General features: G+C 38.2%; 1 protein-coding gene across 2 annotated transcripts in view; it reads left to right on the top strand.

The window, feature by feature from the left end:
• LOC102830049 (fibroblast growth factor 14-like) overlaps positions 1-26,108 on the top strand; it is a 978,820-nt gene that overhangs the window by 925,920 nt on the left and 26,792 nt on the right. The window lies entirely within an intron of this gene.

Below are 26,108 nucleotides of genomic sequence, written 5' to 3'. Positions count from 1 at the left end.
TTTCTCTTTAGTTTCTTGTCCTACATTCTGTGCAAAAAGAAGCATTGGAGTCACCCTTATTTTTGGTAGTCTTAGAAGTTGACATTAGATGAAGAGATGAGATTTCCCCATCAGTTGGGAAATCCTTTTTCCTCTTAAGAGTTGATTAAATTACTTAGCTGCCACTAAATTTAGCTCATAAGAGATATCCTTGCTGATCCTTCCATTTCTGTAAATTCCATTTCTACTTCTGCAGAAAAGGCTGAGATGGAGAATGTGATCCTCTGCCCTCCGCAGCAGTAGAGTAGCTCCCACACAAGAGCACTTACTATAAAGAAAGCAAGGCTAGAAACTTGACGGCTAGAAAGTGTCCCACAGGTTATCAAGTCTTTCTCTTAACTTTACAGCTGAGTAATCTGAAGCCCCAAACATGAAATTATTTCCTCAAAAGTAACACCATTAGAAAGGTTCTCTAAATTCATATAGGTGAGGCCATCATTGATTGAATTATATGAACATGCTTCTCCAATCTACACCTCAGAGATTAAAAATTATAAACATTGATTGACAGAGTTCTGGGCACTCAGAGAATCTGTACAGATGCTGGGTAACTGAACTTGACAGGAAGCAAGACAAGGACAGCACAGCCATAGACTTGCCACAGGAGCAGTCTGCAAAGGATGTCCCACTAGGCACCATTTCCACTGACCATTCGTTGCCTACTGATGTCATGATGGTCCTTGACTCTCAAGGAACAGGACTTGGCTAATCGTTCTCTAATTTGCCACTGTAATTCCTACTCCACCCCACTCTCCCTAATACACTTTAACAAACTTATTCCTCAAGATTCAGATTCCAATGTAAGAACATCTATGAACCAATTTAAAACACATGGGGCTGAGGGAATGGACAGGGAGGTAGAACCGTGCCTCTCGCATATCTTGCAATTCTCCCTCAGTCAGACATGTATGTGGATATATTGTTGTTGATAAGTTGCATCTAGTCTGTTCTTACCCATAGCAACCCTGTATAGGGTTTCTAATGAGCTACTGGTGAGGTTGAACCACTGAACTTGTGATTCAAACCTATTTTGTAGTCCAGCACATTAACCCACAGCACCACACCAGGGCTCCTGTGTTGGGATATAGAGTAGTTGAAAAGGAAAGTGCCCAATATGCTAGCTCTGTGCACTTCTGCATCTAGTCCGGATTTTCACAAGAATTGAGAGAAAAGGCCAGCTTATTGTCATTATTGTTTTTATTATGGAACATATAAGTCATTGTTTCTCAAAGCATATTGAATGCCACCTGCATCAAAATAATAGAGTGCTTATTAAAGCAGATACATCATCCCCTAAAGCAGACCTGCTGAATCAAAGTCTGTAGGGACCAGATAGAGAATGGTTTTCACAGAACACTGAAAACCATTGTTGTTGTTATGTGCCGTGGAGTCGGAACTGACTCATAGTGACCTGGTACAGGGTTTTCAAGCCTGTAAATCTTTATGGGAGCAGAAAGCCTCATCTTTCTCCTGTGGAACAGCTGGTAATTTCGAACTGCTGACCTTGTGGTTCACAGTCCGATTTGTAACCACTGTGCTACCAGAGCTCCTTTGAAAACCATGGATCTATTGTAAAAGATTGAAAACTAAACCCATTGTCAGCCAGCCGATTCCAACTCATGGTGACACGAGAGGACAGAATAGAGTTGCTCCATAGGGTTTCTAAAGCAAACTCATATATACAAGGTCGCTATGAGTTGGAACTGACTCAATGGCACATAACAACAATGGCAACAATCTTTACAGAAGCAGACTTTTAGATCTTTCTCCTGGGAGCAAATGGTGGGTTCGAATCACTAACCTTGCTGTTAGGAGTCCAATGCTTAGCGCACTTGACACCAAGATCTTTTGTTAAAATCCCACTGCTATCAAGTCAATTCTGACTCCTAGTGAACCCCCAAGACAGAGTAGAACTGTTCCTTACTGTTTTAATTCTTTCTGGAAGCAGACAGCATCATCTTTCTCCTGCCAAGATTGCTGTTGAGTTGCAACCACCAACTTTGAAGTTAGCAAACTGATGCTTAAGCTCCTATGCCACTAGGCATGCCATTAAGCTATACTGTTGCTGTTGTTATTAAGTACTGACAAGTTGGTCCAACTCAGAGACTGTGTATGGATTTCCAAGGAGCAGAGGGTAGGTTTGAACCACCAATCTTGCTGTTAGTAGTTCAATACTTAGTCTATAGCACCATACCAGGACTCCATTAAGCTGCACTCAGGGCCAACTATCTGTGTTCCTGAAAGTGTTATATATTTTCACTAACTTTGGTGACTTGTTGCCATCCATATAAAGCACTAGAAAGTTAGCTCCAGAAGTCAGGAGAAATGTTTGCTCTAATTGTTTAGGTACTATGACTTTATGCTCTGCAAGAACAGCAAGCTAACCTATTTGAAGTTTCTACTGTGGGTTCATTGGGGACATTGTGTGGTATCCATGAGGGGAGACCCAGGTTGACTTCCAGTCATTGCATCTCTACCAGCCACCTTTCATCCCTCAGTGGAGGCTTGCATCTTTCAGCAGAGCCTCCAGATTAAATGGGCTGAGAGTATGCATATGCTGATTTGACTTCTGAAAAATCTGTCAATGAAAATTCTGTGGATCTCAAAAGCACGAACTGCAACTAATCATGGTATGCTGCAGGATGGGCAGAATTTTGTGCATGGGGTTTGAGTTGGGGACTAACTCCACAGCAGCTAAAACCACAATGTCATCATAACCACACTGAAGCAATTTCTATGTTAACTTATTGGAGGAGTTCTCAAAGTGTGGTCCCTGAGCAAGCTGCATCAGCATCTCAAGGAACCTTATTAGGAATGTAAATTATCACCCCCTCCAGATTCTCTACCTCATTGTTTTATGTTTTAACTGGTGGATCCTGAGGCATTGTGAAATCTGAGAACCTTTGCTCTAAGCTAAAGTTCCCTTGTCTGTAATAAATTAATATAATACATATCTCATATTTATCCTTTGGGATCCCTGGTGGCATAGTGGGTTATGCATTGGGCTGTTAACATACGGTCAGTGGTTCGAATCAACCAGCCTCTCCTTGGGAGAAAGATGAAGCTTTCTGCTTCCAGTGTTGTTAAGTCCCGTCAAGTCGGCTCTGACCCATAGTGACCCTGTATAGGGTTTCCGAGGAGCAGCTGGTGAATTTGAACGGTTAACCTTGTGGTTCAAACCCACCTTGAAATCCAGTGGTTTATCCCACAGTTCCACACCAGGACTCCTCCCATAGAGATTCACGACATCTTAAACCCTACACAGGTTTGCTATGAGTTGGAACCAACTTGACAGCACAGAGCAGCAGTATTTATCCTTTATATTATTTTCTCTTATCATTATCAATATAAGACAATGTACCAAAAAACTCTTGGTGGTGGTGGTTCTATGCCGTGGAGCTGGTTCTGACTCTTAGCACAAGTAAATGTTCAGTAGTAAGACTATCACTGAGTCTATAATGAATATTTTAGGGATGCTCCAATTTTGTGACTGCTTAATTTCAAGTGAATTCACAGGTTGCCTATCATATAAACTGTTACATTAGAAGTTACAGATAAAGGTTATAGAATAAATCCAGATGGAGTAACATGAATAAATGAAATGTCAAATTCATTTTATTCCTTCGTTGAAAACAATTGGGACTAGGCTATCTGTTTTTCTCTGTCAATTAAAGTCACTCTATGCTCTATTCACAAGGAGCTCTGGTAGCTTAGTGGTTACGAATTGGGCTGTGAACCGCAAGGTCAGCAGTTCGAAACTACCAGCTGCTCCACGGGAGAAAGATAAGGTGGTCTGCTCCTGTAAAGATTAACAGCCTCGGAAACCCTGTGCAGACTCGCTATGAGTCGGAACCGACTCCACGGCACACAACAACAACAACAACATGCTCTATTCACAGATGATGGCAATTTGGCATTCATAGGTTTACAGGAGATTTATGTTTTGTAATCCCCCACAGAGGCTGCTTTCTTAGATTAAATACAATAATGTGGGGCTCTTCTTCTTTGACACCCAGAAGCAAATCTTTGAAATTTGGACCTTCATTTGGTTTTCAAAACCAATGCTTTTGTGATTCGAATGTGTGGTATTACTTCTCTATGGAGTAAGATTTGAGATTGAAATACATGGCAGCCCCACTAGAGGGTGACCTTTGTCTAAATCAAGGTAGAGATACACTAAGGGCATCCTCTACAACCATCTCAAGATGAGTTTTCTGTTGCTGTTTATTTAGAGCGCACAAGAGGCTGAATGGTGCCTCTTAACTGAATCAGATGGTATTTCTAAATAACAGAGTAGTCCAGTGGGGAAACTGAAAACCAAGCTGCCACAAACTCACATTTTCAGTTTGTATTCTAGGATAAAATTCCTTTTTAAGAAATGCAAGTTGAGTTTTAAAGTTCTTTATCTACTCCAAGTCCACTATTCAAATGTTCTTTAAAAATTGTAAAAAAAAAAAACAAAACATGAAAGTTAAAGAAAGCAGAAATCTTTCTTTTTTAATTTTTAATACGGATGTTGGGATTTTGTTAAATTCCATTTTGTGTATCAAAAATATGACAGATTCTACTTTAGATATCAAAAAATGAGAACACAAATCAAGATGTCCAGACTATAATCAGAATCTAAGTGTACATTGAACACTCAGAAATTAATATTGAACACCAGATTTGGTTTTCCCTTCATAGTTTAGATATAAGAAGAAAGCTTATAAATGTTATAATAATGTTGTTGTTGTTAAGTGCTGTGAGGTTGGTTTAACACATAGCAGCCTGTGTAGTTTCTGAAAAGCTGCTGATGAGTTTGAACTGCTGACCTTGCAGTTCAAATTGACCTTATGGTCCAGTGCTTATCCTATATTGCCATACCAGGACTCCTACCAGGTCAATAGTTCTCTGAAATCTCCAAACTAGACATCAGAATTCAATGTCATAAAAATAATCTCAGTAAATATCTTCTCATACATTTGAAATAAACTTGACATTTTGAAACTGCTTTGATGCAAGTTGTATTTCTCTATTCTTTTGGTTTTCTATATTCACTTAATTTTTTTTCTAATTTGAGTTTTAATTTTTTTTAAATAGGAATGAGAACCTTAGCTTAGAATAGTGCCTATAAATATACGTATAGATTTGACTGCTATTTGCTCCTTTTCTCCAAATTTGAAGACTGTTTCTAGAACACAGTTGTACAACTAATATCAATTAATCTCCTCCCAAACAAGAATACATTAATTAAATTAAGATTTCTAGAAATAAATTCTGCTCATTTTTATCCACCTCAGTAAACAAGAAAATATGTCATCTAATAAATGATTGTTGTTGTTGTTGTTAAGTGCCATCGAGTTGGTTCCGACCCATAGCGACCCTGTATAGGGTTTCCGAGGGTGTAAATCTTTACGGGAGTAGAAAGCATTATTAGATTTAATAAATTATTTTAGATTTTATTTTAATAGGTATATATTTCATTCATAAATGAAATATATACCTATTAAAATAAAAGAGTTTTTATGGCATGAACTAGACCAAATTGGTTTTTAACTTGCATCTAAGTTCAAGAGAAAAAATTCCTTTGGAATAAGGTAAGTCTTTGAAGGCTGGGTGGTTTTAGCAGTATTATATTCTTGAAGGAACAGATCACAGCCTTTATTCCTAGAATAATAAAGTTGCTGTGCTCACATACTAAAGTAGTTATCAATGTACAGTTGCATTCTATTCTTATATACAATGGGTAGGAACCAAACATAAACTTGCTCGGTTTGCCCTGCCATCACTCAATTCTGACCCATAGAGACCTTATGTTGTTGTTTAGTGCCTTAGACTGACTGAGAACCAACTAATATGCAAACAGTCCCTGTGTAGGGTTTCCAAGAAGCGGCTGTTGACTTTGAACCACCAACATTGCAATTCAAATTGACTTTGCGGACCAGTGCTTATCCTACAGCACCACAGTATAGCAATCCTATAAGACAAGGTAGAACAACCCCTTTGGGTGTCTGAGACTGTAAATCATTACTAGAACAGATAGCCTTATTTTTCTCCCAAGGAACAGCTGATGAATTCTAAACTCCTTTGGAAAAACTATTTGGATACAGTTACATTTCATGAATTCTTGGTACTAGGTCAGTTACTCTTATGTTTAAGATTAGATATTTCTCAAGTAATTAAATACTCCCTTTTGAAAATTATTGAAGATATTCTTGAAAACTACCTGTAGCTTATGTTTATGCATAGATTCTTACACTACCCCAGCATAAGGAAGCTGTGGAGGCAACCTTCCATTTTAAATCAGAGTTAGAAAAGGAATATGCAAATTAATTATTTCATGATGGTGCCACTCAGATGTCCCCCAATTATAAACTAATCATATGACTAATGTGCCTAATTGTCTATCACTTGCTAAACTATGACAGTTCCTTTGCATATGGAAAACAGCTGATCATGGAGTCTTCAAAGAACCATTGCTCTCTGAGTTTCATAATGAATTGCCCCAATTTTTATGACTCCTTAATAGTTTAAGTCTTCATCAATGTATTCCTAGTCAACAGTTTTAATTATTCCTTTCTCAGGTAAGGCAGCACTGATGTTGTAGTACTTTACATGCTGGACTGCTAACCACAAGGTGAGCAGTTCGAATCTACTAGTTGCTCCAGGGGAGAAAGATGAGACTGTTTTTGTATAGATTTGTTGTTGCTAGGTACCGTCAAGTTGGTATCAACTCATAGTGATCCTATGCACAACAGAATGAAACACTGCCCAGTCCAGAGCCAACCTCATAATCTTTGCTATGTCTGACCCCATTACTGCCACCACTGTGCCAATTCATCTCGCTGGGGGTCTTCCACTTTTTCTCTGACCCTCCACTTTACCAAACATGATATCCTTCTCCAGTGACTGGTACATCCTGATAGTATGACCGAAGTATGAGAGACAAAGTCTGGCAATCCTGGCTTCCAAGGAGAACTCTGATTGCACTTCTTCCAACACAGACTTTTATGTTCTTTTGGCAGTCCATTTGCAGCCTTGGAAACCCTAGGGAGTAGTCCTACTCTGTTCTATTTGGTCACTGTGAGTCAGAAGTGACTTGATGCCAGTGGGTTTTTAGGTAAAGTTTCAGAGGTAGTTAAGAGACCTAGAGTAAGCCAGCAGGAAATACAAATATTAAGAGGTTGAGCGCTATGGGATGAGGATTGTTACACCCTGTTGTTGGTCTTTGGAAAGCTGCCTGTTACATTTCCTAAGCTGTAAAACTGGAAAAAAAAGAGTCCTGGTGTGGCAGTGCAGGGTAAACACAGGACCGCATGGTCAGTTTGAACCACAAGGTAGATGGTTCAAACTCACTAGCACCTCCTGGGAAACCCGGTACGGGGCCACAATGAGTCAAAGCCAATTGGATGCACTTAATAACAACAAATGGAACAGGCCTCACATCCTTCTTTGTATTACTGATGACTTGCAGTCAACTCTTGATTAACAGAGGGAAGCAAAATATATAATAGTACAATATCAGAAAGTGATGCAAATATATTTTTTACTTGGCTTTGGAATGTCTATTCGTGATCTGTGGAAAGAAAGGGAGGGAGACATAGGTACTGTCTGCACATGCTCAGACTGATGCTGATAGGAATTTGTGTTTCCTGAGTGTTCCCTAGAAAAGAGTGGGGGTTGGGAAGAGTGAAGAGAGGAAATCAGTAGGCTTTCCCTCTGCACTGGAGAATTCTAAAGGAGTGGACCCCCACATCCATTCCAGATCCCAAGTCCTGACTAGGTAAGGTTCCACCGAGATGAAACACCTGGAGACAATGCCAACAAACACAGTCTGCTGCCTGTTTTTGCTCAGTCTTTGAGCTCAGGATAATTTCTACATTTTCAAAGGATTGTAAAAATCCAAAGAAGAAAAGATATTTTGTAATACTTGAGACTTATATAAAATTCAAATTTCAGTGTTCATAAATAAAGTGTTCTTGGAACACAGCCACACCTATTTTTTAAACATTGTCTATGGCTGCTTTTAGAATACAGTGAGAGTGGAAGAATTCCACCAGAGACTGTGTCATCTATTAAACCTAAAATAATTACTTCCTGGAGTTTTACAGAAAATTATTTATTGCATACAGAGCTGGCAATCCCTAAACTGCTGACATTACCACATTTTTGTTCTAGGTCTCTACCCTATTAGTTTATTAATATCTACTCAGCAGTTCAAACTCACCAGCCACTTGTTGGAAACCCTATACAGGTAACTATGAGTTAGAACACACTCGACGGCATTTAACCAACAATGATCTTTCTAAGGAGCATTGGTGTCATAGTGGTCGGCACAAGATCAGCAGTTCAAAACTACCAGCTGTTCCTCACGAGGAAGATGAGGCATTTTGCTCTAGTAAAGGTTTACAGCCTCAGAAACCTTATACAAGGCCACTGGGTCAAAACCAGACTCCATGGCACACAGTAGCAACAATAACCTTTGTATGTTACATGATGACATTATTTTCCATTGCTCTTGTTTTTGTTGGATGCCACCCAGTTGATACTGACTTATAGCAGCCCTGGGCACAACAGAACGAAACACTGCCCGTTCTATGATTCTCTTGGGCATAGGGTTGCTATGAGTTGGTACCAACTCGATGGCACCTAACAACAACTGCAACAATGGAAAATAATGTCATCATGTAATATACATGATTTTCCATTAGACATTAAAAAAAAAAAAAAACTTTCAATACCAGTCAACTAATTAAACTATTTACTCTGATAGAGTGTGTCCTTGAGCTGTTGAAAAGGAGAGTCCAAAAGTAGTTCCATTAAGGTTAGCTCTGTCGACTTCTGCTCATTTCTGTGACAGTGCATAATGCACAACACGTACTATCAGGACCCCCTTATTTAGAGAACTGTGTTCAAATGTAATTACCTGGGAATACTTTCCAAGCATGAACGCTTGCTTGGTTTCCTCCAATGAATGACATTTATTTAAAGTTTGGTAAAGTGTATGAGTGATTATGATTTTAAGTTAATGACAGAATTCTTCCTGTTTGTGTTTTGACGTGAAATATTGTAGTTGTTGTTAAGTGCTATCAAGTCAACTCTAACTCTCTGGTAGCGTAGTGGTTACGAATCGGGCTGCAAACCTTAAGGTCAGCGGTTCGAAACTACCAGCCGCTCCGCGGGAGAAAGATGAGGCTTTCTACTCCCGTAAGGATTTACACCCTCGGAAACCCTGTACAGGGTCGCTATGGGTCGAACCGACTCGACGGCATTTAACAACAACAACGACAGGGTTTCCAAGAGCAGCTGATGGGTTTGAACAACAGTTCAGTGCTTATCCTACAGTGCTAGACCAGGAGTCCAAGTCTACAGAACCAGGTATTCCCAAGCAGTCTCTCATCCTAGTACTCACCAGCTCCAACTCTGCTTAGCTTCTAAGATCAGATGAGATGGGCACTTTCAGGGTGGTATGGTTATGGACTGTTGGTGAATAGAATTATGTATAATATTAGAAGGAGCATGCATCTTATCAGTGGTACAGAATTTTTAAAGTATCATCATTTTAAGCACCAGTAAGGAATTTATGGGTGTAGTAATATAGGATCCAATGCTGCATCTGTTGGAGACCACCGAGGACAGACGCAGGAGGAAGGGAGTCATGTCTGGGCCACGTCATAAGGAAGCAAGTATTAGACTGGTAACCACAAGATCACCAATTCAAATCCACCAGCCACTCTTAGAAATCCTATATAGGGTTGTATGAGTAGGAACTGATCGATGACACATAACAACAAACAAGAAGAAAATTTTAAACGTTAAATCTTCAACAACAATAAACATTAGTTTGTTTCCAAAATCTAAGTGAAAATTAACATTCTATAGAAACAAAATAGTTTAAGATGTTAAGTTGAGGCGGTGAAAATAAAATGGAAAATAGAATGAATTTAACTGATGAAACTTTATTGAAATAAACAAGTAGTTTGGTGTAAGGACTGTCGTTCACCCATTCTGATATAAAACCTCTTCTTGCTTCAATACGAGGATTTCACAAATTCTGAGATATTTGTTGAGAATATCTACTGTGGAAACACATGAATGCAAAAGATAATGTGAACTGCACGTGGATCATCTCCCTGCCTGTATCCCCAAACCTCCTTCCCCCTAAGTCAGTTATCTTTTTAAAACACAATCTCATCTTGTTCTCTCTTCATTCAAAAGCCTTGGGGCTCATCTTTGCTATTATAAGTCACAACTCCACAGCAGGTCAATAAGACCTTCCTCTTTCCTTGTTCAGAAAACTACAGAGACCTCAGTTTCTGTCCCACTTATCCGTGACTCTTACCTCCTACCTCAGAGAGCTTCTTGGAAATTCCAAAATCCAATTGTTTTTCCTTCCAAAAGGAATAGCTTTCTCTTTCTTCTTTACCTGAAATTGACTATTTCTTCTTCAAGACCCAGCTCAACAAATCACATCTAAAAAATATGTCCCTTTCCCCTAGGCAGAAACAACTGTTCCCTCCTCTAAACTCCATGTGTGCTGTCTCCAGCATAGCGTGGTGGTGGTGGTGTGCTGTGGAGTCAATTCCAACTCATAGAAACCCTGCATAGGGTTTCCAAGACTGTAAATCTTTATGAGAACAGAAAGCCTCATCTTTCTCCTGTGGAACAACTGGTGGTTTCGAACTGCTGACCATGAGGTTGGTAGCCTGAGTCGTAACCAATATGCTACCAGAGCTCCTTCCAGCATAGCATGCAACGCTCTATATTGTACTTGCAAATGTTGTTTGCTCCCCTCTGTTAATGGAAACTGACTATTAGAAGAAGAGATTATACTGTATCTTCTTTTGTATCCACAGCAACTTGCATATGACTTAGACATAGTAGAAATTCAGATCTGTGTCGAGTAAATGACTGAACTGAATAACACTGGGGGAAAAATAGGTATGTGCAGTGTTCCTACCAGTTTAGTTTTCCATATGTTACAAAAGTTAGGTTCATTTTCAGTATGTTCATCTTGTATAAACAGTAAGAACACCTGTTGACCCACATTGTAGTTCAGTCTCAGCATTCAGGTGTTTGTCTATTAGTCAGACTGGCAAAACACAGATTATCCATTTCATCTCAGGTGACATGGTTATTTAGGTTAGAGCTATCATGGGGTGAGAGAATGGAATGAAATGTATAGGATCAAAAGTTGTAAGAAATTTGAATACACACATGGACTTTGTCTCAGTGACTTCAACAGTATTACCTAATTCTGGACTGTAATTTACTCTCAAAGATTGTTTACACTTCCTTTTACCACCATCTCCCTTCACTGTCCATTCCTAGGGTGAACAGTTACAGAGACCATAACTGGCCAGTCCCTCACTAGCTTCATTTGATACCATGGTGAAGAAATATTTACAAGTGGTTCTCTGCAATCTTTGTGGTACCTTTTCTTGAGCTTTCTCTTCTCCATCACTGACTAGAGTTCAAGAACATACTTTTCATATGTGGTCAGGAAGGACCAGTCCCTGGAGAAGGACATCATCTTCGTAAAGTAAAGGATCAGAGAAAAAAGGAAGACCCTAAGGAGATGGGTCGACACATTGGCTGCAACAATAGTGTCAACTTAACAACAGTTATGAGGCTGGCACATCTACAGGTGGTGTTTCTGTTCTGTTGTGGTCTCTGTGAGTCGGAACCTACTGATGGGTACCTAAAAACAGTACCAACAACATGCTTTAAACATAAGCTTAGATTGTTCAAGACCTTACCAAATTCTTCCTTGATTATAAAATCTTTCCAAACCATATGTTGCTGCTGTGTTCAATTGAGTGGATTCCTACTCACAGTGACCTTGTACAGGCTTTCCCTAGCATGGCAGAAAACTTCATCTTCAAAGCCATCTGAACAAAAATAATATTCTTTACAAATTAATGGATTTCTGTGTACTTCACACAGTTGATCAAAAAAAAAAGACATGAGTGATTGTTTCAGTATTTTCTTTTTATTTAAATTTTTACAGATCCATTTTCCCCATTCAAATTTAACTATAGAAATAGGAATAATTTCTTGTTTTTTAGAATCCTTGTGTTTCCATCCATAAGGCTGTATACATAGCAGTGCTCTGATAAGAATTTGATGGGATCTATCTTTTTCTTCCTAATAAAATATAAACTCCATAAGCGAAGGGACTCTATCATTGATCATAAAAGAATTCCAAACACCTAGAATAGTGTCAAGCACAAGGTAAACCAGCCCTTTAGATCTGTTGACTAAGTGAAAAAAGAAATAATATTAATAAGTAGAATTAAATAAGCTATTTAATACATCACTCGACGGCATTTAACAACAATAGAGGATATACCGCACAGCATCCATGAACTGCTATTGTTCAGTGCTGCGGAGTCAGTTCCAACTCCTAAAGACCCTGCATAGGATTTCTGAGGAGTGGCTGTGGTAACATTTGTTAATTTGCTCCTAATTTTCCACCTTCGAGGCCCACTCTTGTTTTTTTTTAGTTGCAACAGCAAATTGTATTGATCAGCGGAATGGAAGAAATAATCTATGAAACCAGTCGCAAAAGTTTATACAGTTCAATCTGGGGAGAAAAACAATGTGGCAGGTATTGAGGTCAATGTCTACAGATTAACAATAGGCAGGAAGGATCAGTGATGGAATTTTAGTGATGATGAGTTGGGTTGCTAACCACAAGGTCACCAGTTTGAAACTACCATAAAGATGAGGCTTTCTGCTTGCTTAAAGATTTACAACCTTAGAAATCCTATACAGGGTTGCTAGGAGTCGAAAATGACTCCACGGCACATAAGATCACCACCACCACCACCAAAATAAACCATGAAAATAAAAGTTATTTTAGAAAGGCTTAGATGAATTAATGATTGGGAAGAAATGCTTTGGATTCTACATCCAACCATTTATCCTTGATATCATAAAGAACAGTGTCTCTGGTATATTTTTTTCTGAAAATTTCATCAATTTGACTCCTTCCAGGAACTTTTGGGCTCAGTTTCTCTGTGTTTAACTGGTTCACTGACAGAGAATAGAATCGTTTCCTACCAAAGTAAGCTTATGAGAATAAAGCTTTGCCATGTTTCTGTTTGTTCCTTTTTGGCCTCAATTTAGAAATCTAGAATACTTTAAAACAAAACCCAACTCCATTGATGTCCATCCGATTTCACCTCACAGTGCCCCTTCAGGCCAGAGTAGAATCGCTCCACAGGGTTTCCAGACTGTAGATCTGTATGGAAACAGAAGGCCACATCTTCCTTCCATAGGTGACTGCTGGCTTCGTCTCCTGAGTGTTTTAACCACTGAGTCACCAGGTGTCATTTTATAATCACCATCCTCCTCCTATGGTTTCTCAATGGTGCTCTTACCACCACTTGCTGTATTGACCAGACATTTTCCACCCGGATAAATCCATAAGAAATTTAAAGGAATTTCCTCCTCAAATTCTAGACCATCTTCCAGCTTTACTTATTGTACAACTGATTATATTTCCTGAACTGTGATTTGGTATTGTTCTAGGAATACCAAAAATTTTTCTGAAAGAAATCTGAAGTTGATAAAACAAAACAACACAGACTACTTAAGAAAAAAAGATGCACATATAGCAATAGGGAAAGGTCCTTGATGTTGTGTTGTTGTGAAGCACCACTGAGTTGGTTCTGACTCAGAGTGAGGAGCAGCTGGTGTGTTTGAACCACCAGTGCTTATATTTGTGGTTAGCAGTCCAGTGCTTATCCAATAGCACTATAGCAGGACTCTAATAGATATGATGTTGTTGTTAAGTGCCATCAAGTCAGATCCGACCCATAGCCACCCTGTATTGGGCTTCCAAGGAGCAGCTGCTTGGCTTGAACCGCCGACCTTGTAGTTCAGACAGCTTTGTGGTATTATGCACTAATCCAAAGTGCCACACCAGGACTCCCTACTACATATAGATACTTGAAATGAAAATATTCTATTAAAATGCCGAAAGCACTGTGTAAACTTATGTTAATAAACTTAAATTTTATTCTACTCAAGGGGAAAAAAAACAACTACCTACAATATTTGACCTTTCAGAAGCAGCCATGAACACAAACCAAATGTCATCTAGTTCCACAAGCCAGAAACTAACACATTATGTTTGACACTTTCCCTCCTTTACCTTCCATATGTTTTCATGAAGAAATGCCTATTTGACCTCTTAAGTATTTCTCTCATCAGTCTCCTTATTCAACAACATTGCCCTTGGTCAAATGTCTGTTTTCTCTTGCTCGGTAGTGCAGTAGGGAATCTAGCATTCTTATATCCAAACTGGCATTCTTCTAACCAGAACGGTGCTCTGTCAGGTTGGGCTTCTAGTCAGAGACCAATTTCTAACTGCATTTCTGGTTGTCACAAATTTCTGCTTAGAAACTTATAATATATCTCCATGACTTTTAGGGGCAGACCAAATCCTTAACATGACCATCTATCTGGTTTGGCTCAGGCTACACATCGAAATCTCAGCTCCAATTGCTCTCCACCTTCATACTCTGCATTTCAGTTGGACTGTTTTCTTTTATTCTTCAAATGTCCTGTTCCTGCTGGATGGCCTTCACATATGTTCCTCCTTCTAGGAATATTTTTCACCTTGCTTTCAATCTAGGTAATTCATACCTGTGTTTCAGATTTGGAATTCCCTTTCTTTACAATGTTATCAGTAGTTTGTTATGATTCATATCATCCAATCTTTTGCATCGTCAATAAAAAACAAATTCTATATACTCCAATTTCTCCTCACTCCTATGTCAGGCAATCAAGAACAAAGACAGGCAAATATTTGTTGTTACTGTTGTTAAGTGCCATCAAGTTGTTCTGACTCAAAGCAACCCTACATAGGGTATCTGAGGAAGGTCTGGTGAGTTTGAACTGTGAACCTTGAGGTTCAAACTGACCTTGCAGTCCATGCTTATCTTAGCTCCATGCCAGGACTCCAAATACTAGGAGTTCATTAAATACTGGGTAAGTGAATGCAAGAATTTCAGACACCATTTGCTGTTGTTTTTGTTGTAAGTTGAGTTGCGTTGCCATTGAGTTGGCTCCAACTCATAGTGAACCCTATATGTCACAGAACAGAACACTGCCCGGTCCTCAGCCAACCTCACAGTTGTTTTTACGCTTGAGCGTGTTGCCAATTCCATTGGGATTTTCCTCTTTTTTGCTGACCCTCTACTTTACCACGCATGATGATTAATCAATTTGAAGTAAAGTAATTCATTAAATTTCACATTCCCATATTCTCAGTCAACAACCTGAAAGGTTATTAAACATAAAGCATTACGGTGATATGATAGTGTGTGTCATTAACACTGTTCTTTACTGTAGCACAAAGCTTCATCTTTTTCCCCTGGAGTGGCTGGTAGTTTTGAACTGCTGAGTTTGTGGTTTACAGCCCAACTCATAACCCAGTGCTTTACCAGGGCTCCTTAATAAGACCTGTAAAATTTGAAAATATAACATTAAAAAAATGGAGTGCTAATTTAGCGAGAATTAAATTCATAGCAGAAGTGAACTTTAACAATGTCAGCTTCATCTAGTTAGTTATTTAAGCAATAGGTTGACATTTTCCTCTCCTCAGCTGCTCTTTTTCCCCAGAAGGCCCTGCCTCTCTTCTTACTTTCCAGGCCTCTATCTTCAGTCTTTGATGTCTGACCTTTTGCATTAACTTTGGAATTATTGAACAAGTTGTTACCAGAATCTGGAGAATCATGACCAATATGTTTCTAGCTAATAAAGTAAAATCAGGAGAAAGTAATCCCCAGGGTTTGGTTTTAGCATGAAGTAATTATTTTATTTATTTTCTGGTTTCTCCCACACTTTCAGTGTTGATGATTCGTATAAAATACATAGTTTTATCTTACTCCAATAAGATAATTTATTTGATAATTTGAAGGGGGAGCATAAACCTCTTTTATTTGGTTTTTTTCTGTCTTTCTCAGTAGTAGAAAGATAGCTAAGTAAAAGGTTTGAACCCACTAGCCAGTCTATGGAGAATGATGTTTCATTTTGTCTTTGTACAGATTTACACCCTCAGCAAGCCATTGGAGCAGTTCTGCTCTGTCATACAGGGTCACTATGAACTGGAATAGACTTGACGGCTGTGAATTTAGTAGCAAGAAGTAGCTGAAATATCACATGGATAGAATAAAAACAATCTCTCACTTGCTATAACTTGTTTTCATGGAAACTTAAAACCAGTATCTATAACATGAGGATAATGCTATTTTTCTCCTTAAGATATCTTTAACAGCAATGTTAGATAAAACAAAAATAATTTATGTGAGAGTGCTTTGGAAATCATAAAGCTTAATATCTGATTTTATTATGGAGTGTATATGGTATTCCAGGAATACTGTGGAAGCTACAAACATGGCTGTGTTGTAAAATGGTTGTAGTCACTTCAGACCCTGTCTAATTGCAGGGGACATAGTCCAAATCAAAATCAGCTCAAGACCGATCACTATGAGATGGGGGTTAGACATACTTTCACTTTCCAGCTTTTACTGTCTACTTCTGGGTTTGACAATCCTTTGCTGTGGCCAGACAAAACTCAAAGTCCATACTTAGAGTTAAATGGCTTATTAAGGATGAAATATGGTACAAATCAGAATCGGAATCAGGAAGATATATTTAGGTACTTTGTCAAAAATCAGTTGGCTGTTTGTGGATGGGTTAGTTTCTGGATTCTAGATTCTGTTCTCTAATGCCTAATGTTGCTAGGGGTCAGAATTAACTCAACAGAACTTCACAAACAATGGCTAATGGTCATGAACCTTTCTACAAATGTCTTCCTTGGTGAAGTGTTTGTTCATGTTCTCTGCCCATGTTTTAATTGGGTTGTCTTTTTCTTTTAGAGGTGTTGTACTTTCCTATAGAAGTATGTGAGAAGAAGGTTGGCCTCTTGGGCTCCAAGGAGCACTCTAGTTGCACTTCTTCCAAAACAGATCTATTGGTTCTTTTGGTAGCTCATGGCACTTTCAGTATTCTCCTCCCACACCACTTCTACATTCTTCCGTATTCACTGTCCAGCTGTCGCATGCATATGAGGTTATTATGCCTTTAATTTCCCTGTCTTGCTGTATAGCTCTTGCTAAGATTTCCAGTACAATATTGAATAGGAGTGGTGACAAAGGAATCCTTGTCTAGTTCCTGCTCGCAAAAGAAAGGCTTTCAGTTTCTCTACATTGAGAGTAATGTAGGCTGTTGGATTTGTATATATGTTCTTAATTATGTTGAGTAATTCCCCTTCAATTTCTACTTTGTTGAGTGTTTTTATCAGCAATGGATGTTGGATTTTGTCAAATGCCTTTTCTGCATCAATCAATATGATCATATGGTTCTTTTCTTTTTTCTTATTTCTACGATGGATTACATTGATGGTTTTTCTGATGTTGAACCATCCTTGCATCCCTTTTATGAAACCCACTTGGTCATGATGCATTATTTTTTTTGATATGCTGTTGGATTCTTTTGGCTAGGATTTTGTTGAGAATTTTTGCATCTATGTTCATGAGGGATATTTATCTATAATTTTCTTACTTAGTGACGTCCGTCCCTGGTTTGGGTAAGAGGGTTATGCTTACTTCATAAAATGTATTAGGAAGTTTTCCATCCTCCTCTATTTTCTGGAATAATTTGAGTAGAATTGGTGACAGCTGTTCCCTAAATGTTTGGTAGACCTCACCAGTGAAACCGTCTTAGCCTGAAGTTCTTTTGGTTGGGAGTTTTTGGATGACCTGAACAATTTCTCCTTTTGTTATGGGTCTGTTCATGTTTTCTGCTTCACTGTTTGTAAGTTTAAATAGCTCGTGTTTTTTAAAAAATGTGTACATCTCTTCTAAGTTTTCAAATTTGTTGGAGTACAACTCTTCATAGTATTCTGTTATTATCCTTTTTATTTCCTTTGGTTCTGTTTTGACATTGCCCATGTGGTTTCTAATGCATGTTATTTGTGTCTTCTCCTTCTTTTCTTTTGTTAGATATGCCAATATTCTGTCAATTTTGCTAATCCTTTCCAAGAACCAGCTTATTGTCCTGCTGATTCTTTCTATAGTTTTTCTGTTTTCTATCTCATTTTTTCTGCTCTAATCTTTATTATTTCTTTTCTTTTGGGCACTGTAGGTTGCCTCTGTTGGTCTGTTTCTAATTGTTGTAGATGCTGTGTTAATGTATTAATTTTGGTTCTTTCTTCTTTTGGATGTGTGCGTTTATTGCAATAAATTGTCCTCTCAGCATCACTTTCATCGTGTCTGAAAGATTTTGGTACCTTGTGTTTTCATTCTCATTTGTTTCTAGGAACTATGTGAATTCATGTTTAATTTCTTCTACTACCCAGTCGCTTTCAGCAGGGTGTTATTCAGTTTCCATGTATTTAACTTTATTATCTTGGTCTTCCTATTTGATAGCATTGTGGTCTGAGAAGATGCTTTGTAGTATTTTGATATTTGTAAAGTTATGGAGATATATCTTGTGACCTAAGACATGGTGTATTTGGAAAATGTTCCATGTACACTGAAAAAGAATGTGTATTGTGTTGTTGTTGGGTTGAATGGTCTGTACACATCTGTGAGGTCCAGTTGGCTGATTGTGTTGTTTGGTTCTTCTGTGTCTTTGTCAAGTTTCTTTCTGGTTGTTCTATCCATTTTTGAAAGCCGTGTATTAAAATCACCCACTATTATGGTAGATTCATCTATTTCTTTCTTCAAGTCTATTAGAGTTTGCTTTATATATTTTGGAGCTCTTTCATTGGGAGCATAGATATTTATTAAGGTTATGTCATCTTGTTCAATTGTCCCTTTAATCATGATACAATGTCCATCTTTATCTAATATGCTGGTTTTTGCCTTAAAGTTTATTTTAAAGTTACTGCCACTCCTGTTCATTTTTTATTGCAATTAGCTTGCTATACGTTTTTCTACCCTTTGATTTTAATTTATTTTTGTCTCTGTGTGTGAGACATGTCTCTTTCAGACAGCATATTGAAGGATCTTGTTTTCTTATCCATTCTGCCACTCTCCGTCTCGTAACTGGTACATTTAATCCGCTTACATTCAGTGTAATTTTCAATAGGTATGGATTAATTGGTGCCATTATGTTTGTTTGTTTGTTTGTTTGTTTTTGTGGTGTTCTGCTTTCTTTGTTGTATGTCTTCCTTTGCTGAGTTCATGCTTTTTGAGTTGGTTCTGTGAGTTTCCTCATAGCTTTAATGTTTCCATGCTCTTCTTGGATGAATATTTTCTTGGTATATTGTTATAAAACTATAGTATAAAATTATAATGTTAATTTTCTTTTGGGTTACCTTATAGTCCATTAAATTTTACCTCCATTTAGTGCAGTCTATGTTATCCTATAATGTACCTGACCTTCTCACCATCTGGATCTCTGTTCCTACATGTTTACCTTCTTTTACATTGTAATTATTTTGATCATAGACTGATGCCCCAGATTCTCTGAGTTTGTTCTTACAGTTTTCTCCTATTCTTGACTCTTCCTTCTATTGATTTAGTTCTGGCAGGTGCTGCCATGTATGTCAATCTCTGGTTGTTATCTGTCCTTTTTGGTTCTTAGTCCACAGAACTCCCTTTAGGATGTTTTGTAGCACAGGTTTGGCTTTGGCAAAATCCCTTAGCTTCTGTTTACACTGGAATGTTTTGAATACATTGATATATTTGATTGATAGCTTTGCTGGGTAAAGGATTTTGGGCTGGCAATTTTTTCTTTCAGGGTTTTATGTATGTCTCCCCATTGTCTTCTTGGTTGCATGGTTTCTTCTGATAGATCAGAGCTTAATCTGACTTGCTTGCCTGTGTATGTTATAATTCTGTTTTCCCTAGCTGCTTTCAGGAGTGTCTCCTTAGCTTTGATTTTGGAGAGCTTTATTATGATATGTCTCAGTGATTTTCTTTTGGGGGTGTATCGTTCCTGGGGTTAATTGAACTTCTTGAATGTTTATCTTTTCACTTTTAAGAATGTTAGAGAAATTTTCTTCCAGCAGCTCTTCAACTGTTTCCTCTGTGGACTTGTGTGATTCTTCTTGTTCTGGAATGCTGATAATTCTTAAGTTATTCCTCTTCACATTGTCCAACATGAATCATAGATCTTCATCTGATTTTTTTATCCTTTTTTTTCTGTTTGCTCTTCTATATTAGTGGTATTGAAAGATTTGTTTTCCAGCTCACTGGTTCTGCCTTCCATCTCTTCTTTTCTACTCCTTTGCCCTTTCAGTGTATTGTCTATTTCCGATATTCTCTTATTGATTGTTTGGACCTCTTTCTGTAAGTTTTGAGTTGGTTCCAATGCTGTATCTATCTTATTTGATATTTCCTGTAGCGCTTTCCTGACTTCTTCCTTATTTTTCTCATCTCCATTGTAAAGTGTTTTGAAACATTTTGTAATCATTTTTCTGAATGCCTTCTCTGGAATTTCCAAGGCCTGCCCTCCTTCCAGAATGGAGTCCAGGTCTACTTCTAGGTCATTTGTCTCAGACATTTTATCTTGTTTCTGGACATGTGTTGATATGGTCATCTGCTTTTGCTTCTTCTACATGTTTAGTATTTATCTGTGGCCTTAATACTTAACTGAGTATGTGTTTTGGTATTTTTTATGCTTTCTGATTGCTTCCAGGTAGATGTGATCAGGATGTGGGCTTCCCTTTTCACTCTTCTTATTGCTTAACTCAGAGTAACTTTCACAGATGCTGTCTGCCTCCCTAGTATATGGCAGTTGGTATTGCATCTAGTCTGGTTTTGGTGTTTTATAGAGTGTGATTTTAGCTTGACTGTATGGCAGCAGTTGCTGTCTTTTCTTGGGTAAGATATATAGAGAAAGAGTCCCCTAAAGGTAGGAGGGGGAGCATCAAGCAGGAAAACAGCAACAGCAACAGCAAAACAAACAAACAAACAAAAAGCAAACAAGAAAACACCAAAGCAACAATAACAAAAACCAGACTGGATAATGTAATCTGTAATCACAGAAAAGGGAGAGAAAGGAGAGATGGGAAAAGAGAAAGGAGAAAAAGGGAAAGAAAAAAAAATCTGTAGGCTAATATGAGTATGACTTTAATGTCCTCTTTCAGCTTCTTGCCTTCAAAGCTGTGAGAGATTTCAAGATGCCACTGTTGATTGTTATGCTGTACCTCAGGATTTAATTTAATTTTCAGCCTGTTTTGTTTTTAAACTCTCTTTCTCTCTCCATGTCCCTTGTTGTGGCTTTTCCGTATTAAAAAACAAATGAACAGATGCCAAAGAAGGAAAATCAGAACAGAGCAAAACTGACAAAGTGTATTGTCCACCTTTGCTCCGAGGTTCCTGTGGCATTTTTCTGTGGTATGTCTGCTCCCCCTGCTTGGTCTTGCCATTTTCGTCTTGCCCAAGTTGTTGGCTCTGGGCCACGGATCCCAGCAGATTCAAAAGTATGCAATTTCTTACTTTTGTTACAAGTTACACTAGCTATAAGCCTTCAGATCTTTTAAATAGTCCTATCTATTTGGTTCTGAATTTTGGAGCTCTGCCCTGGATCTGCTTTGCCTGGTATTCTGTGCTATTGCTGACAGCGAACCTCACGGCACCTCCACCCTAGCTGCCATCAACCCTGCCTCCTTCTACTTTTGTCCTTTCTTTCTTTCCTGTTAATGGCCTTTAGCTTTCTTCATGTATGATGTTCTTGATATCAGCCCACAACATCTGTCTGGTCTTTAGTCATTAGTGGCTAATAAATCACATTTATTATTGAGATGGCCTTTAAATTCATTAAGGATAAATTCAAGGTTATATTTGTGCTCTCCTGGACTTTTAAAAAAATTTCTTCAGCCTCAGTTTGAACTTACATATGAACAGTTGGTCTGTTCTACAGTTGGCCCCTGGGCTTATTCTCCATTGTCTTTTCCCACAGATGTAGTCAATATGAGTCCTGTGCATTCTATCTGCTGAGGTCCAGCTGTATAGTTACCATTTATGTTGTTGGGGGAAAAAAGCTGTTTGCAATGATTATGTCAATGTTCTTGTAAAATCTAATCATGTAATCACCAGCATTATTTCTCTCATGAAGACCATAGTGATGTTAAGGTTTTCTGTCAATTTGCCTGGGTCAGGATTCTCAGTGGTTTGGAAGATGATACAAAAGCATCTCCCATGATGTGATTTGCTCTGATAAATCAATAAAAGGATTAATGGTGGCATACCCAACTCTTGATTCCACCACCACCCTGAACCAATTTACTGGACATTCCCAAGGGTGTGGCACGCAAAATTTTATGAGATAAAAGGAGAGAGAGTTGAGCAGAGAAAGAGCTGCCAACTACCACCAAGATAGAATAGCTGGGAATGAAGTGCATCCTTTGGACCTGGGGTTCCTGTACTGAGAAGCTTCTAGATCTAGGAGAAGATTTATACCAAGAGGCATGGACATCTCTTTCAGATGCTGAGAGGAGACCTTTCTACAGACCCAATAAAGAAAAAAGCTCCCTCAAGAACCAGTGCTCTGAATTTGGACTTCTAGCGTCCTAGCCTGTATATGGAGTCCCGGTGTGGTATTGTGGGTTAATACACTGGACTACAAAGTTGTTTGAACTGCAAGTTTATCAGTTCAAGCTCACCCTTGGCTCCTTGGCAATCCTATACAGGATCACCATGGGTCGGAACAGACTCAATGGAACATAACAACAGCAACAGCCTGTAAGAGAATAAATTTCTGGTTGTTAAAGCCACCTAATTATGGACTTTCTGTTACAGTGGTATTAAATAAGACAGCCAGATGTTCTAACTACCAATCCTTCCTCTTTTCTTCCAAGTTTCTCCTTCTAATCACCAGTAATTATCAATGCATGTTGATTGTATATTTGATCAAAAAGTTGGTAAAAATCCTCAGGTTCTTCTTTATTGGCTTTAGTGGTGGGTGGATAAATTTGAATACTAGTGGTATTAATGGTCTTCCTTGTCGGCATATGCATATTATCCTATCACAGACAGCTGGAAGCAAGAGGTTTACTGATAAAGATCAAAGGCTACAACCTGAAGTATGGATTGCTCCTCAATGTAAAGAAAACAAAAATCCTTAGAACTGGACCACTAAATAACATCGTGATTAACAGAGAAAATATTGAAGTTGTCAAACTTATCATTTTGCTTGAATACACAATCAACACTCATGGAAGCAGCAGTCAGAAAACCAAACTACAGATTACATTGGACAAATCTGCTCTCAAAGACCTCTTTAAAGTGCTAAAGAGCAAAGATGTCACTTTGAGAAGTAAGGTACACTGTGGTATTCTCAGTAACTTCATATGTATTTTAAAGTTGCACATCGAATAAGGAAGACCATAGAACAATTGGTGCCTTTATGTTATGGCATTGAATAAGAATATTAAAAGTTCCATGGCCTGCCAGAAGAACAACAAATCTGTCTTGGAATAAATACAGCCAGAATGCTCCTTTAAAGTGAAAATGGCAAGACTTCATCTCTCACATTTTGCACATGTTGTTAGAATAGACAGTTTCCTATAGAAAAACATCATGCTTGGTAAAGTGAAGGGTCAGCAAAAAGAAGAGGACCCCAGTGAGATGAATTGACACATTGGCACTCACATTATACTCAAACATAACAATTGTGAGGATGGCTCAAGACGAGGCAGTGTTTTGTTCTGTTGCTCAGAGGGTTGCTATGAGTGGAAACTGACTTGATGACACCTAACAACAATAAAATTCAATTGTTCAGGGCCTAGTTGGCTGAGAATTTTAAAGTAATTATTGTTGTTAGGTGTTGTTAAGTAGGATCCAACTTTATGTACAACAGAATGAAATGCTATCTGCGTCTATGACATGCTGAAAATAATTGCTATTCGTGAGCCCTTTGTTGCTGCCACTGTGTTAATTCATCTCATCTGGGGTTTCCTCTATTTTTGCTGACCCTCTACTTTACCAAACATTATGTGTTTTCCCAGGAATTGGTCCATCCTGATAATATAACCAAAGTAAGTGAGACAAATGATCCCTATCCTTGCTTCTAAGGAGTTTTCTGGCTGTACTTCTTCTAAGATAAATAATATCCATATGTCTACAAGGAAAACCAGTTAACATGACTATTCAAATGTATGCATCAATTACTAATTGAAGATTTTTGCCAACTTCTGCATCTGAAAGTGGTCAAATATGCATACAAAGACATGTATAATTCCTGGTGATTATTGTAAAGGGGTCCTGGTGTGACTCTTAGGATAAGCATTGGACTGCTAACCACAAGGTCAACATGCAAACCCACCAGAGGTTCCTCAGAAACCCTCTACAGGGTCACTATGAGTCAGAACCATCTCAACGGCACTAACAACAATAACAATGAGTACGCAGAAGTAAGAAATAAGGAAGAATCAGTTGTGGGAAAATATGGCCTTAGTGATAGAAATGATGCTGAAGATGATGTGACAGAATTTCCCAAGACTAATGAGTTAATCATTAGCAATAGCTTTTTCAACACCATAACCAGTGACTGTACTTATGGACCTCACAGAATGAAATACGTAGGGGTCAAATTGACCATATTGGTGGTATCATGCAGGGCCCACTGTAGAACACATAATCAATTGTCTATGTGTAAGTTCAAATTAAAGCTGGAAAACATTAAAGCAAGTTCATGAAGTACAAATAAGACCATGATTATATCCCATGTGAATTTAGAGACCAGCTCAAGAACGGATTTGACTCACTGAACACTAATGACTGAACAACACATCAGTTGTGGAATGACATATAGAACAACATACAAGAAGAAAGCTAAAGATCATTAAAGTAAAGAAGGAAAAGGCCAAAATAGATCTCAGAAGAGATTTTGAATTTTTAAAGGGCATCTCAAGAAGACAAAGTAATGCATAATAATGAAATGTGCAAAAGATCTGGAGTAAGAAAACTGAAATGCTCAATGGTTCTCAAGCTGAAAGAAATAAAGAAAAAAGAAGTATAGGGAGATGGGAGAAATCATTGATAAAAGAAGACATAATAACTAGAGTATGTTTGGGTAGAAAACGGCAAGTACTGAACCAGTACGTCCTAGCTAGAGTCCTCATGGACTGCTAACTGCAAGGTCAGTAGTTTAAAGTCACCATCCGCTTTTAGAAAAATTATACAGGGTTGTTACAAGTCAGAACACATTGGATGACACTTAACAATAACAAGTGTATTAACTATTAAAAACATGTTTTTGTAAGCAAATTCTTCTGATGACATACCGGCTGACAAAAAATTCTAGTGCAATGAATTGAAAATTTTTACCCCCAGCAGTGAGAATACATTTGTCTAGTTGGATATAAAAGCTGAGTGTGTTCTGTAGCATGTGCTGTGTTCAGGAATGTCTTTGCTGCGCCTTCTTCCCTCCTCACTACCAACATCACCATCAGCAACCTGATCCTGAAGAATACAAGTTATTACTGTATTTATTTATCCAAATTCCTTGGGATCCCATAATTGTGCATTCTAATATCTTTCTTCTCTTTCTGAAATGCCATATTTTTATGCCTTCCATGTTTGTTTGCTAACATAGTTTTATAAACAGGCTATGTAACATTTTTTACAGCATGTTTTTAAAATGGCATAGTGGTTTTTAAGAAAATACCTCCCAGGAGAAGGGAGCAGTTGGCAAACAAAAGCAGACGGTACCTGTAATACAATGTGTAACATCTAACAAAACTAACCCAGATAGACCACTGTTGTTGTTGTTAGGTGCCATTGAGTTGGTACCAACTAATAGTAACTAATAGTAACCCTTTGCACAAAAGAACAAAACACTGCCCAGTCCTGTGTCAGTCTCACAATTGTTGCTATACTTGAATCCATTGTTGCTGCCACTGTGCCATTCCATCTTGTTGAGGGTTTTCCTCTTTTGCTCCACCCGTCAGGTTTACCAAACATGATATCCTTCTCCAGGGACTGGTCCCTCCTGATAATATGTCTGAAGTTTGAATGAAGTTCAGCCATCCTGGATCCCAAGGTACACTCTGGTGTACTTCTTCCAGTGCAGATCTGTTTGTTCTTTTAGCAGTCCACGATTCTTTTAATATTCTCCTC

Source organism: Chrysochloris asiatica, unplaced genomic scaffold, assembly GCF_000296735.1.
Source record: "Chrysochloris asiatica unplaced genomic scaffold, ChrAsi1.0 scaffold00029, whole genome shotgun sequence".
Taxonomy (NCBI): Eukaryota; Metazoa; Chordata; class Mammalia; order Afrosoricida; family Chrysochloridae; genus Chrysochloris; species Chrysochloris asiatica.
This window is presented reverse-complemented; position numbering and strand designations above follow the sequence as displayed.